We start from the raw sequence: 17,388 nt of genomic DNA on the forward strand, positions 1-17,388 counted from the left end.
TTGGTTAAAGAGCACGTTTCCAGAGACAACTAATTATGTACCTGAGACGGTACCCCGGCAGACACGTCCAAGAGTTTCGCTGTTTGGTGTGTCTTGGAGAGTAAGACAAAGAATACTTCTCACCCGAATGTCAACCTCCTGAAGACCGTGATCACGGAGGAGTAAAACAACTTGTCCTCGAACTTCATCCAGGGCAGCTGTGCTTCTGTTTGTTCCTGTATTGTAGGTGTCATTCAGAATGGAGGGGGGGGGCATATTGTATAAAAAGTGTAGAAAATTGTTGAATTATCAACTTTTACTTCAAAAGTTTGCCATAAAAATGGCACGAAATAAAATATGTAGAAATAAAAACGGCTTTTAAAATTTTCTAATGTTTGAGTCCTCACCTTGAAAAACTTTTATTCAATTAAAATATGCCGAATTACAAAATCATTTTTTCCATTATTTTTTTCAGAGTTTGCATCTGTTTTTTTTTGTTGTGTGTGAATGCTGAACATGTTTTTTTTTTAAATTTCATTTTCCCTATTATACCACTTTAACAATGTACCAATACTGAAAATATTTTTTTAATATTAAACCGTTAAAGTCAATCAATTGATTCCATTATGACTTCATGTATCTATGAAAGTAAATCATGTAATATGTCATGAAACTCCTTATTTATAAGAATTGAACAAAAGTATTGTTGTAATCATAGACAATATATATGTATTATTCATTTACTTTGATTGGGATTTATGAGTACAATGATTGATTAAGATCTTTATTGTTTACAATTACATGATTCATTTCGAAAGGGATCACGTATAACTTATAATTAATTAGAAATAAGATCGTAATTCAATATGAAAATGTATATACAATATATACACATTAGTATTAAAACTCATTTTTTCCTGTTTCTTTCTTTAAGTATTTTTTATAACCAGAGTTACACCAATAACTCGCTCGAGAGTGCGGTATCAGACGTTGCTGTACCGTCCAATTGTTTTCAAAAAGTATACCATATTTTTTAGCTCTCACTCCTAGGATCCATTTTATAAGACTTTGGGAATATATTTTGTACGAAATCGAACTTCACCTTGATAAGAATTCATTCAAAAAATATTTTTTTTGAGGAATAAATACATTAAAACTAATTTTTATTCTAATAAAACTAAAAATTTAAAATATACTTGAATATTCCCAACTTTTTACCACAGTTGTACACATTTAAGAAATACAATTTTCTTTTCTACTGCTTAGTCTACAATATTAAATACCTTACCCATTTTGTTCCCATCAAAATTATTACCACAAGCCTTTTTGTCCAATGCAAACTCGACTTTAAAAAGAAAAGGAAAAATTTAGCAAAAACTTATTGTATCCAGCTGAAGAAAGAATAAATAGTAGTTTTATTGATCCCTTAGAACGAGTCGTGTTTATAAGTAAAAACAAATAAAACAACTTAAACATCATTTGTTTGATGTTGAAAGTTTGGAACGTTATTAATAGTTCATCTATAAAATAGACCTGTTAAAATCGTTTTTTTTTTTTTGTAGGACAGATCCAAACCAAATTTCTTTCAAGTACTGTAAAAGTCTCAAACCGTTCTAGGATCTCTAGATCAAAAAACAACACTTTTATGTTCGGAATAATAAAAGGGGGAGAGAACCCGCAAAAGACAATGAAACAAATTCCCTTTTACTTGAAATTGTGGAACAATTATGATCTCTCGTGAATATTCACTGTTCAAAGAACTTCACACAAAGAGTAAATGGATAAAATTATACTCTATGCAGAGTATTTCATCCTTTTCATAATTAATACTTTTATTCTAGATAAAATTAAATAATTCATTAAACTGAATTAATGTAAAATTATACATTTTTAAATCATAGTTTAGCCGCACACTTGAATTTTATACGAATATTTTTGCATTGAAAGATTTGCTTCGTTAGATCTGCCTATATATTTAGAAGTTTAATTCCACTTTAATTTATGTTTCAAGATTCTTAGATTGATAATATCCTACTATGTACATAATGATATGTACTAATAGCAGCATTAAAAGGGCCTATCTTTGAAGCACTATCATTATTATTTTTTGAAGACAATAGGATTTCTCATAAATATTATTTTTGATTTCCCTTTGTCTGTATTTATAATTTAATATATATTATGTATCTTTATGAAGAGAGAGTGAATTGATGTGTATAATAAGTACATTTAGAAATAGTAGCGTTAGTAGGAATCATTTTGTTTACATAAAGGAAGTTTGTTTTTTAACTTTTTTTAAATTTCCATTACGATTAGGGTGGAAAAGGGGTGATTGGGTCTTAAAAAATTAAAAATTACATTTTTATACAATGTCATATTTAGATCGAACATCTCAGTCAAAGTTTGATAAGGATTTATATAAGCAATACAGATTAGAATAAAATTTCTTTTATTTCCATGAAATTATTTTGTTAGACATTATTCAAACCTTTAAAAAAAAAAAAAATTCTTATGTAAATCTATGAAGCAAAAAGAGAGGAGACATACAAAAGTAAAAATTTTTGAGCATAAATTTTAATTTTTAATTTCATCAAAGGTTATAAAAATTTCTCCATGGGGTGACCTAAGAGAAAAACTTTGTTTATTGAATAAATAATGCCCTATTTTAAAGCTAAGTTTTAGTTTTTAATTTCTACACTATTTATTTTACCAAATATAAAACTAATAATTTGTTAATTAATCTACATACTTACAAATTCTGAATTTACAGTAATTTATAAATTCAGCAAGTTATTGAGGTTCAAATGAAAGTGTCGTAAAATTTCAGAGTCTTTATTTATATATTTAATTTTTATGACTTTAAGAGCCCATATCTCTGGAATTAAAGAAACAATTGATCTCATATTAGCTCATTCTAAGATATACGATTAATTCCCAGAACCGCGTAGACATAGAATGATCAGCTCAAAATTTGAATTTTGAATCCAATATTGAACTTCAAATTCCCAAGCTTCTCAAAGAAAGAGAAAACTTCAATTATTTCTCGAAACTTTAAAATATTGGATACATCTCTTATCGTGTGCAGCCACTCATATATTCTTGCACTTTTTATTCAATTATTTATGTACCTATCGTATCAATACAAAATTCAAATGGTCCTTTTTTTAAATTCTCAATAGGCAAATTTGTGGTATTATTTTTAAACTAGTACATATGCATACGCTATGGAAACATTAATATTTAATTTTAAATATGTGGTGGTATATTTAAAAAAACAAAACTATTATGTATTAAGAATTTAATTCAATACGCCCGCCTACGTGAATTGTCCATTTTATCATAGACTGGAATGTGTATTGTTACAAAACACATGCATCCCTATCATATCTATTAATATAACTACAACATATTTTAACATAATACAATTATATATTAAATTATGATAAATGCATGGATAGATAATAGTATTCAGAGTGCCTATTGTCATTTCCTTCACTGAAAATGAAAGAAACAAACCAAGTGCTTATTTTGATTTTAAATATTGAATTATTCATAATATGATTTATGGCTTATGCAATTTTAAAATTTAATTATATATTTATGTACGAGTATAATAGATGTATATCTGGCCAAGGAGTTACATTCACATAGAGTTGTTTCTTTTTGCACCTATTTACAATGTACACATAGGTACATATATCTTCCCAAATACCTATGTAAGAATATGGGAATGAAGGAGCGAAATGCTACTATTTTTATCCAATCTCTAACCAATTTTTCCATTACTAAAATCTGTTAGTAACTCTCATTAAGTGTTAAAAAGTTTTCTCTTTAAAAAATCAAAACTAATTATGAAAAACTAGGTCATAGAACAAGAATTACAAAAATATATACACAAATAGTTTTTTTTATTCCCTCTCAACCTCAACTATTAAAAGGGAAAGGAAAAATTTGAAAAACGTATGGGAGCTAGCCTTCTGTATTTTTCTTGTTGCCACCTGTTAATCATTATTTAAAGAATAGTTATAAATGATTGAACACATTAAATTGATATTCGTATTAATAATTGAGTTATGAAATGACACAAATTAGAAACGAAACCCCTAGTTTAATATAAATTAATATAAAAGGAAAAATCCTTTGTGTGTTGTGTTTACCATACGCCAAGTATTATGCTAAAAGTCGTACAAGAGTCAACTTATGAAATTTAATTTAAAGAACAAAAAGTAAAAAAACCATATCATTATTTTATTTCATAAAGTTATAGGCTTGTGATAAACGTCATGAATAATGAGATAAATTTTTTTTTTAAATACAGAAGTTATCACTATATATAATATTCCACTGATACTGAATTTATTTTTATGTCTCAAAATTAAATAGTGAAAGTACTCTAAATTGTAGTGATGTATCAGTACCAAAGTTTTGACGCTCGGTCCTATCCTAAGTTTTAATCATACCCAAAAGGCGTTATCAATATTTGACGTCATCATCAATCACTCTTCTATAATCCTAATAAACCTAATTTAGACTGTAATTCAGCCTAAATTAAAAAAAATGGCAAAGTTTTCGCGTGTTTTAAAGACACTTAAAATTTTACAAAACTAATTCAAATGAGATACTCATAACATTAGTACAAAGATGCCTCGTAGAGAGTGCCTCAAAATATGGGATGTTTTTCAAGGATCGATAAAAGGTACGAGATAGGACTGGACCGATATTTAGCCTTGCCTTATAAAAAAGAAAGTACTGCTACATTTCAATATTTTGCATCGTAAATAGTTTAACCTGCCCTTCAATATTATGTGTACCAACACAATGCCAGTTTTTTTTTTTGTATGGATTTTTAAATTGATATAATTAATTGTTCGATATTTATAAGCTGTTGTGCCCTAAAAATGGGACCGTATGCAATCAAGAGTTACATGGACCATGCAACAAGGGAGACATGGTCAGTTTGTTCCCTTTTGAGAAATTACAATTATCATATAGCAGGCAATTTTATTTTATTTTCAAATTACAGTTATTGGCCATGTCACTTTCAAAAAATATTTAATTTTCATATTTACATACATATGTGAAAGATTAAATTTTTTAAGGGTAATTTTACGGTGGCAAATATCATTAAAATACTGCAAAGAATATTAACAAAATAGTTTATCACGTCATGCAATAGATTTGGGCAAATTTGCTTCATCATTCAATGAAGAAAAATAGGTTCTTACTCTCTATGTAGAGTATAATATTCGGAAATATCTTATTTATTATTGAATACACGAATCCTTAATAATGGAAAATTGTATTTTCATTTTTTTCTTTAAATGATAAGTTTACATACATAGGTATTTTTATCTACAAATATTCACCCTTGAAGTTAATAGTAATATATCCTCGGATTCTTGGGCATACATATATCCGTACGAACATTAAATCGTTGAAAGACCAATAAAACCATGTATTAGCGTGTAGTGAAAATCTGATGATTATTATTTAAATTTATCTTAAAATGAAATCAGGAATGTCAAAAATATTAGATAATTTTAATTCTTCATTTCGCCTTGCAAAACAATATAAAATATATTATTTATTTTATTACATCCAACTCTAAACAAATAAGTTTTTAGAGTATTTAAATGTATACAATAAATATTGTCTTGATACTTAATCAATTATAGCCATGCGAACATTCCAAATTGAAAATTTTAAGCGTTATTTATGTAATTGAAATATAACTATGTATGTATTAAAAGTTCAATTGCGAAATGAATTTCTGAGGCAGAGGTTATCAACTATTAGGTTGTGAACTTTTTTGAAAGTAGGCAATAACTTTTTTTTGCCTGGTTTATGATAGTAAATAGGATATATTCTTAATAAGAGTCCCTTGCCGTAAGTCCTTGGTTTGTGGATCCATATTACTACTAATCTTATGTACAGGGTTGCTGTAATATGCTTTAAACATGTTGGAGCATCTGCTCCAGTTTCCAAAATTGTCGAGATGTAGTGTGAGTCAAATTTTGAGCGTTTGTGGGCTCCTTATTCTCTTGATGGTAATCATTTGAACCATTGCTTTGTATAATATGGTAGAGAGGAAGGACAATGTAGTTTTACGAGTAATCAAGAATAAGAATATGGCGGACTCATAGAAAAGATTGTGTGTTTCAGCTGTTCTATTATTTGTTAGATTTTCGAAATCAAAATGGGACACTGTGCTTTTCCTCCTTCCCAAAAAATATACTTACTCGAACAGATATATTTCTAATAATTGCAGTTTTATTATGTAGAATCACTATAGTATTCGAATAACTAGATCCACATCATTAGAATTGTATAAAATATGACCTACCGGTAAAAGAACCAAAAAATGGCATGATAACTCCCATAATTTGAAGAATCTTTGGTAGAAGGAAACCTTAGCTGTTATGATGTTTCATTAGATAAGCTACGAGCATATATGAGAGGACGGAAGAAATAAGCACAAATACCACTTCGTATCTATCTAGGACATTACTCCAATGTCGATCCTCAATTCTACTCCAAATCCGACAAAGACTTATAGTTAAAACTCCCGAACCAACCCTCATTGTTAGTCTTTGTTTTTAATAGGCACAAGCACTAGTTATTTCTTTATACTTAGATATGTTATCAAGAATTAAAGAATAATGATACCAGCTTTGATGAATTAAAAGAACAACAGATTGCCAATTAGAAAAAAAAATGCATTAAGGTCATATTTTATTCTTCTCTACATATTATAGTTGTTGTTGTTGTTTTTGCTAAATAATCATTTATTTTTGTATTGTACACTTCAATGAATAAATTCTGATTAACGAGTCTTCATTTATATCAAACGCAAATAATTACATTTAATATCTATATAAAAATTACTTTGTACTCGTTCTTAAAAATTTGAATTATATCACTTATTTATGACAAAAATTTTATCATTAATTTTATTAATTAATTGGACTAAGTAACTTGACTTGATGTTATTGATTTCATGAATTTTTTTAACGTACTTCATATTTACATACATATGTGAAAGATTGAATTTTCTAAGGGTAATTTTACGGTGGCAAATATCATTAAAATACTGCAAAGAGTATAAACAAAATAGTTTATCACGTCATGCAATAGATTTGAGTAAATTTGCTTATAGGTTCTTACTCTCTATGTAGATTATAATATTCTTGATTATTCTTGGTACGTCATAGTATGTAGATAAAAAAAGAAGTTTAAATCAGGGTCATTCCAAGCCAAATCACTCACTCAAAAACAGCACCAACTTCGATTTTTTTTCAAATTTAGAATTTATTTTAATTCCAGTCAAAAACTCAAAAATACAAAGTTGTAGGCTTTTTTGTCTTTCGGTTCAGGAATTAAAGGATTCTAAAGTTTTTCCCTCGATGCCGCCTACTCTATTTTTAAAAAAAAGTTGTATTTTAAATTTTTTACCCTTAAGGTCACGAGGTCAATATGTTTACCTAAAGAAAAATCAAGCATATTCATTTTCAATTTCACTCAAATTGATATGTTAAGTAATGTAGATATAATAAACATATGCAATAAGTTTTTAGAAATGCATTGAATCGACTTAAATTCTGCAGTTTAAAATGTGTTCATAGGTAGGGCAAATTTCTTAACTTGAAAAAATTGAAGATGGTACTGTGGATTTTTTATTGATTTCAATTGGTTAAACGTAAAATGTTTGTTGGATAATGATATAAATTTTATAGCGATTGTGCTTTTAGACACTATTGAAGGAGCAAAGGAGTTACTTCAAAAACTAAAGCAATTTGCAGTTTTAATCTCATATACCCTTTTTACGAGCAGAGTAACGTCGTACAAATTGCAAATTTGGCTATAATTTTGTAGGCTTAACAATATTTTAGACCCATTGAAAGCTTATATACTTATTTACAAAACTTAAAACCTATAGAATAAGTAAACAAAGAGAAGTATTCTTATTCACTAAGAATGAAAGTTAACAAATTCCGAATTTTGTCGAAATAAGATACAAAATCGAATTTCAATGATGTTTCTCCAATAAGTAATTAGATACTAACAGGAAATAATGATCTTTCTATTATAATGCAAATTTATTTATTATTTCGAATACAAATTGACTAATCTATTTCTTTGTAATCAACTTAACTATTGACTTTGCTTTGTCAAGGCAGACACTCTGGTTTAAGCCCGTTTTTTTTTTTTTTTTTTTTTTTTTTTTTTTTTTTTTGCAATGAAAATCATTAAAAGATACCAAAGAGTAAATATGGAATCAATAAACTCAGGTTACATGTGCAGTAAATTGTTTGGTATTTTTTATAGATAGCAAAGATTTTGGCTCAACATATAATAAAATAACAGTCACTCCTCAATTCCAAAAATGTATATTATATTTATAAAATGTACACTAATTAGATACATTGCACATACCTTTATGTATAATTTGCTAAAAGGAAATGCCAAAAAACTCCCATTTCTAAAGAAAAACAAAAAACAAAGTACTAATTCAAATTACTCTATATAATTAATACATTAACATGAGTCTTTTGGTTTTTCCTGTCATATTCATAAGACGTTGAAATACGATAACAACTTCATTACAAAGCCGAATGAAGTAATTTTAAAGCCTATTGACGGACATGTTACATTGTTATATGCCAAAGAAAGTGTAATTTTTAATACACTTAATAGAAAAAAAATCCTCGTCACCACAGATAAAAATACTTTGTCCTTGATATGCATGAACAAACCGTAGTAAAGAGATTTAAAAAAGAAAAGATCAAAAATATATTGGCTTAAGAAATTTTTATTACTACATTAAAAAATCTTATTTTAAGTGTTGTTTTTTTCTTAATAAAAAATATTAATATTTATGTTACATCAGATTTAAAAACAAATATGTTGATATTATGAATATACATATATAAAGATATTTCATAATAAACATAAATATTTTTGATAATAATATCTCTCAGGCTCAATCCTTTTAAAAATCATCAATAAATCCTCATTATCAACAAGAATGACCTTTAGTTATACGTATACAAACCGTTAACTATATTTGCTCTTTAAATGTTAAGAAGATTTTGGAATATCTTCGGAGCTTAGCATGGCTTAATTGTATTTGAAAAATAATATTATTTTTTCCAGAATTAATTCATCATCACTTTATATGTATATTGTACATAGTATGCTTCTTTTTTTTTTTTTTAGATTTTTAGGCCACGTGTTACCAGTGAGAAAGGTAGGGCTGTGTATTTTCAACCGGTAGATACAACATAAATTAGCTCAGTAGTTCAGTTTTGAATCCATTTATTTTCGTATTTCTTACAGACCTCTTCCTATTCTAGGGCTCTTTCCAATGCTTGTATCCACAAATTGAATTTTGCAAACTAACATTGAACGTAGCAATTTAAAGTGTAGTGGCGTCCACAGGATTCCATTAATTGCTTATTTTTTTATGAGACAAAATAGTTTTTGTAAAATTTCCGATTAAATTTTAGGGGTCCAGCCAGAATTTAAACAATCAACTTTTTGTAGAAAAGAAAATTTGATTTTTTTTACCTGTTTTCTACTTGTTATTTTTCTACAAAGATATAATTTTTAAATGATAAGTGCAAAAAAATCTATGAACACCCCTGGTTTAAAAATTATAGGGGATAGAAGGTTCTATTTAAAAACATTACGTTACACTAACAAAATAATTTTAATTTTAATTTCATTATGAGTGAAAGGTCTATAGAAAATTTTATAAATGAACTTCTCATTTTCAGTTTTTGATTTTCTTGTCACATTTTCCACAGTACATACACAAATTAGATAAAATGTGGGGATTTGCCCGAAGTGACATAATTCAAAAGATACAGGAACCCTAGGGTAAAAAAAACAACCCACTCATCACGAGTATGTATTAAATCATCGATAAGTAAAAATATTTTGACTCTTGTTTTTTGCAATTTCTTCTCTCTTCTTCTTTTTTCTTTTTTTACTTAGACAGATCTCTCATATTGTCTGGATGGATGATTGCATTTCATTTAATACTCCTATTTTAATGGCATTATTCATTCTTAAACTTCAACATATTTCAAAACCTCATGGCTAATGCTCATATCTACTTAAACCTACCTATGAATGTCTTAATACCTCTTATTTTATTGCAAAAATTATCATCTTCAATGGATATTAGCATATTTGCAACATTTATTTTGCAGTTCGTGAACTTTACATACATATAGATTTTATGATTGAATGCCTTTCCATGGATCCCTCATAATGTTTGATAGATTTTAAATGTATATTCCTAACTTGATGGCTTTTTTTTATCGTATTTTCGACCAGTGATTCTCAAGCTTTTTTACATTTCCAAATACGACCATTATTTTAACAATTTAAAATTCAACATTTTTGTATATAATGTTATGGAAATTTTTGGACAACCAGTTGTTTATAAGATACATTCTATTTTGTTATCTATAATGTTATAATAAATCAATTGAATACTAGATGTAAAAATATTTTGAAATAAAAAGTTATTTGCTTCTGCGTCGACAGAGTCAGTATTTAGAACCACTGAAACTGTAAAAGAAGCTCATGTACCAGAGATTTAGGACCATTGTTTTATACAATGATAAAAAAGGAAAATAGTTTGAAACCTTTTTTGACAATCTCAATTTACTTCTCCGTAATGCTGATCACCTTCTCACCTTCAACAATAATATAATTACATATTTGGGTATTAAAGATTCTCTTTTAAAAGCGATTATATCAGGTTCGATAAATCCATTAACAAAAATGAAAAATAACACGTATACTTCTAGCTGATAAAAGAAATGGAATGAAGACCAGCTGGTCCATTGTTGCCTCAGGGAGAAGTAAAATCTTTCACTTATGGTAGAATTATGTATAAAAATAAAAAGTATATACATGCGAATACACCCATATTCAGGACATAATCTGGCTCTGAACTTCTTTTCGATATTGAGAAATAAAGAAGCATCACAGATAAATCAAATTTATTGACTTTTCAATATGCGTCTATAATCTACATACATACATATTATCCAATCTCTAAGGAATATCAATCCCCTGGGAACTTATTGATGCCTTCCCGCCCATTTTCATCACACGTTGATGATGCTTATTTTTCAACGGTTTGTCCATTATATAAGCACACGTGTGTGTGTGTGTTTGATTCCCTCAATCCAATAAAATGGAGCTTGTTTAAAACATTAAATGGAGTGATCTGTAATACCTTGAGATACGAGATTTCCAGCATACAAGATTTTTAAGATACGAGCTAGTTGCATAACGAATGTTTTTATCAATTATTTGTCCCTTTTTCAATCTAAAAAAAAGGTAACTTGTTGTAATTTGCACTTTTAAAAGAAAACTATATTTTTCCAATGATTCTCTATAATACGGAAGATTATAAAAACATAACCTATATCTTAAAACTGTCAAAAAGTCCCGCTAAGAAAAATCTTTGTCACTACCGTAGTCGAGAGTTGGTGATGAGACTCAAAGGCCACTTCAAGCTTAATTTCTGTAGTATTTTCTTGTCGGATAAATTTATTTGACTTACTGGCTATGTCCAGTAAGTCAAATAAAACTCGTATGTCAAGGTATTATAGTATTTTGATCCTTAAAAAGAGGACATGGCCCCAATTCCTTGAGGGGGGCGGATTGATATTTTGATACTAATGAAATGAATAATAAAATATTAATAAATAAATATATATTTTTTATTTCATTATTTTACATACATTTCATGACGATTTTCAATTTGTTATATTTAAAATCTGACATTTTATGAGTTAATAGAAAAGTCATCAGACGCTCTGGAGATGATTTAGTATGAAATTATGTCCAGGGAAAAGTACATGGTTAGTCACCTTTGCATAAATCCTTCATTTTGAGTGTGTCGTCATTCTTTAAAACCAATAACAAAATCAAATTGAGGGATTCAACTCAACAATGGCTCCAAAATATGATTTAAACTTGAATAAACTTAAATTTACATGATAATCTGTATGAAAAGGAAATGAATTTATATGGCTTTATGTATGGGATTTATACTCCTTATATCTAAATATGTTTCTACAATGAGTCGTATAAATTTTAATAAGAGGATCTGTAAGATAATTGATTTTTTTTTAAATCTTGCTTAATGATAGGTAGGGTAGATTCAACACATATACCTAGGAAGAGAGGGTGGGAATAAGCTTGATTAAAGGAATGATTGTGATAATTATAACCACAGGGGTAAGGCTAATAATTATATCACGTGTATGATATTGATTTAACAAGATATGATTCATTTTCAATTAGGTAACCCTGGACGTGGATTACTTAACATCTAGATAGACACAAGCCACGCAACCTCATTATAAGAACTTTTAAAATAAATATTGAACAATTCTTGTACTAAATACAAATTGTAAAAGAAAAGAATTAATGCTTGTTAAAAAGTGATGAATCATGAACTTATCCGATCATCCATTGAAAACCGTCATTTGTTATCTACGTAATCAATCATGATATTGTGGATCGTCTGGTGAAAGATTTTTTTCGGAAAGTTTCATTTTTTGTTGGTAAAACTGGAAAGAATCCTCCAAAAGCAATGATCAAGTGTGATTTAATTTTGTCGAAGAAAAAGCTAATTTTTTATACAGGATTTCATTTTATTCCTTTCAAATCTAACTTATAATTATAAATAACCTTTATCAGTGAGTATAGAGGAAGGACCTCTTATTGAATCATTTCGAAGGATGAAATTATTTGAAGGAATATCTATAATATAGTTATGGGATTATCAGTTCCTTCGTAGTAAATCATATTTCTCTTGGATTGGAAAAGAACGTCTCTTGATGAACCTGTTTTGATCTATAGATGACTCTACATTAAGTAATTCTTGTCTCACCTCTTGTGTTTGGATTTTTTCTCTCTTTTCTAATTCATTAAAAGTGTTGGAAATAGTGTTCTTGATTTAATTTTCTAGATGATTATATATTTGTGGTTCATTTTTGAAGATTTCATTATCAAGGTTGCCTCATCCTCCCCGTACATATCTGCTTGAATATGTACCTTTAATCACAGGAATTTTAAACTTATTTTTTGAATACAGAAAACAAGTATGGATTATTAAACATGTTAAGCATAAATTACTACATACTTTGCTTATTTTAATGTAACAAATCGTTATTATCACTACTATTCATACTGAAAACACGGCACATAATGAACTTGGTTTGATATTTACTTCATTTCAAATTGATTCTGATAATTTATTGCGACAGCAAGTTCAACTTTTACTTTTGGATATTTATGTATTAAATTATATTTAGATATGAATACTATGAATCTTTAATTGAAATAACTCATCATTACATTGATTACTCAATGTAAAGTAATCGACATATAAAGTAACGAACAAACTTTTATCTTCCTCAGTTCTATAATTATTATTTTTATTTGAAAATACAATAATGTATTGCTCGGAAATAAAAACTATTTTTTCATCATAAATTAATGGAACTGAATTGGAAATGTTTTGATTGAAGCTCATTTTAACTAATGATTGCATATTATTCGTTAACGTCCTCATAGTTAGTCTTCAAAAAAGCTAGTAAATTTAAAAATTTAGTACATTTATGTATTCGCTCTACAACCACCAATGACTAATTTCTTTCATTAAAATCTTATTCGCACTATTCCAAATTTAATATTTTAAGTATCATTGAATTATTTAACTAAATCCAATATCTGGACAACCTAAAAAGAAATAGAAATAGTTATCAATCATTAATTAAATAAAATATAGTTATTAAATCATAATAATAATTAATTATCTTCTCCAAAAGAGATTTATCAAATCACTAATTTTGTGTAATGTGCAAAATACCTTAATCTGATTTTGTAAAGTACAGAAATTGAACTTTATCTTCCATTCAATCTGCTCTTGTCTTTGTATGTAACAATTGATATATATTTTTTTTTTTGAGCTCCGACAAATTTAAAATATCCTGTTCTGTTCAAAACTTTTGCACAATCAATTCTATTTCATCATTTATCCGATTACGACACACTTCAGTCATTGGCATTATAATGGTACTTTGTTTAATTGTCACTTTTTTTTTAAAATCCTTAAGATGGTATAAAACTTTTTCTTAAGATACGTCTTTTTTAATTCTCCATTTTGTCAGTAATTTCTGTTACAAAATCTACATTCTTAAAATAAAGAGAAAAATAACTTTTTAGAGCCTTCAACGGATTTACCATCTATAAAAATAATAATAATTGTATATAGATTCTCATTAAAAATAAATATATTGTATTTTTTTACCAAGTATCTAATTATTGTTTTAGCTGATTTCCATTTATTAAGAATTTCAAAATTTTTGATGAGATGTTTTACCAGTGTGGCAAAAAGGAACCACACAATTTGAACAATTTGAACACAATGCATATTTCACGTCTAGAAAGAATAATCAATTTCTTTACAAAACAATATTTATTTATAACTAATTGACAATAAAAGAATATATTTATAACTTATTGAATCAAAACAGAAATACTTTTATAGAGAGGTTGCGTTATTTTAAAAGCGAATAGTTAATCCAGATGTTAAGTAATCCATGGCCTTGAATAGATTTAATTTTAATTTTTAACAGATTAAAAAGTCAAAATATATATAATAGCAAAGGGAAAAAGTAATTTCGTATTTTTGACTTTTATTCCTTGTCCTTGTCTCTATTTACAAAACATTTTTGGCAACCAATTTTCAAAGGCTTCTATAGGGGCCTAATTTGTACACCCAAGCGTGTTCGCCATAGACAAAGACAAGTAGTAGTTACTTGGTGCCAGGTATGGACTGTATGGTGGATGCATAAGAACTACCCATTCGAGCTCCCGGAGCTTCTGAGTAATTCATCAAAGGTGTGTGTGACCTGGCGTTGTCATGATGATGTTTTTTTGTCTCTCATTCACCAATGCTGGCCGCTTCTGTTCGATCGCCAGCTTCTAACGGCCGAATTGTTTGCAATAAAGGCCATAGTTGATCAGGGGAGAAAATCTATTGGGCCATTTCTGTGCAATAAGGCCGAAAGATTATCAGCGCCGTATACATTGCAAATTTTCTTGAACGTTTCGGCGCGTTTTTCCCTTTGAAATGTTAAAAATCGCAAATGTCTTCCTTTGAGACTTCCATACTCGACTCACGATAATTAACGAATGAACCGGTCCAGTGCAATACTACCCAAAAAGTGTTAGTAGTATAAATTCACACCTTTACAACACCTTTTTGTATGATCCGATGTGAACAGTAATATCCAAAATATACTTTGTTAAAAAAAGCGGTAAATACGAAATTACTTTTTCCCCATATGGCATATTCATTCTGAATATATTTATTTAAATAAAATTGATCCATACAGCAATAAAATTCATTCAAGTAAAATAATGTGTAATGATGGAAGTTTATGAAATAAGGACTTAACAAATAGAATAAAAACGTAAGGTTAATTTGTATACACACTATGTATAATCGTTCTACGGAGTTAGGTCTTTATTCAGTAATAAGAATGAATATAATCTGGTGCAACGATTGAATGAAACATTTGTTTTCTATGAAGAAAAGAATCTAAAAACTTTCAACCTTACAGGCATTCTAATATTTGGTCCTTGATTATGATATAGCTAATGCAGAGTTGTAGTACTTGAGTCATTTAGTTATGGATGTGGGTTTGGACTCGTTATGAAATAACTGTCCTTTTGACACAAGATCGCATAAAATATCTTACTCTAGAATTTTTATAATTTTAGTGATAGACAATACCGACTTTTCATGTAAATAATATATTTATTGAATATTCCTTAAAAATTAAAGTTTGTTCATTCTATCACAATAAAATAATATTTTGAATTATGCATGAAATTATACATATAACATAATTAATTTGATGTTTCTTGAATAATAACTCACATACCTTAAAATCTATATAAATGGGAGGTGTTTAATATAAATACATAAGAAAAAACGTATCCTCAAGATATTTAAATGAAGCATATACGAGTATGAATGCCGATAAAGTAGAATTATGTATTTTTTAAATTTTTTAGTTCACTAAACCCAATTATTAACAAAAATTAACAATTCATTGTCTCAGATTTGATTTAGAATATGGGGAATCAAAATTAGTGTTTTCACTAAGAAAATCTATTCAAAATCAAAACAATATCAAGACCTTAAGGGATCGATAACTATCACGAAAACTAAATATAACTATTTGAACAACCTTTCACGATTTCGGTTATTCTGTCACATTATTTTAGTTACTGTTTCAAGTCCTGCCTATTAAGTCAATAACTCTCTTTTTAACTCTTCAACTTAATAAAACTAATAGAAGAAATTTAAACAAATCAAGGCTTTTCTTATAACAGATTTATATTTCCTTAGTCATTAAATATTATTATCATTTATTATGAAATAAAGTTTTTGAGCCTCTAGCATACAAAAGATTAACATTAAAAACATAATTTTATATTTTTATGTTAATAAAATTACATATGCTCTGCCATGTCCCAACAAAAGATTCTTATTGTCCGACTTCTTACCATTTTGGAGATAGTCACCCTTATTATAAAACCATGGACTAGGACTAGACATGTAGATTTGAACTTAACTTTGACTTTACTCGAAAAACGTAGACTCCACAATAGCTTTGGATAGTATAATAGCCTATATTATTCTAGATAGATCTACGCCCATGAATAATATTCAATCATTTACCCCACCTTAACGGGTTGTCAATAATTATCAAAATATCCAGACAGGTCAAATATATCATATCATACATAATTGAAAATATGATTCTCTTGGGGTTGCATGAAAAAACACTTGCCACTTTAATGAACATTCCATCATTATATTAATATCAATGTATAAGTACATATGTAAAAAGTATGTATTTTGCAAACTTGCAAATCCAACAAAAAAATAAACTAATCATTATTTTTAATTGAGGTTAATTTTAAATGCTCTAGAGTTCAATATATGAATTGAAGGTGGCTACTCGTAGATACATATAGAAGTGTGAAGTGAATTGTATACAAGTTTCAATTTATGTACAAATTGTATCTTGCAAAAGGAAATTGTACAAGTTGCAATTTCTACGTTCATCTCATTACGTTTGATTTAGTAACAAAATCAGTTATTTTGATAAAGAACTACAAATTGTTGCTATAATTTCATTTTGATATAATAAAACTTTATGGTTAGTATGTATTAACCACTAATATAATATATTTGTGGATATTTGAGCTTTAAAGTGTGCCACAGAACATGTTATATTCATTAGTAATGTTCCTCATTTAATAACCAAAAATTGCATTATTAATATTTCTACCATT

At 27.8% G+C, this 17,388-nt stretch overlaps 1 long non-coding RNA gene across 1 annotated transcript; it reads right to left on the reverse strand.

Moving 5' to 3' along the window:
• Positions 1-13,416: 13,416 nt before the first annotated feature.
• LOC139907534 (uncharacterized) lies at positions 13,417-14,447 on the reverse strand. The gene is made up of 3 exons (XR_011784225.1): positions 14,324-14,447; positions 13,883-14,259; positions 13,417-13,752 (listed from the first exon to the last, which is right to left on the reverse strand). It is a non-coding gene; the product is annotated as an uncharacterized lncRNA (long non-coding RNA).
• Positions 14,448-17,388: the final 2,941 nt, after the last annotated feature.

This window comes from Lepeophtheirus salmonis, chromosome 1 (genome assembly GCF_016086655.4).
Source record: "Lepeophtheirus salmonis chromosome 1, UVic_Lsal_1.4, whole genome shotgun sequence".
Lineage (NCBI taxonomy): Eukaryota > Metazoa > Arthropoda > Copepoda > Siphonostomatoida > Caligidae > Lepeophtheirus > Lepeophtheirus salmonis.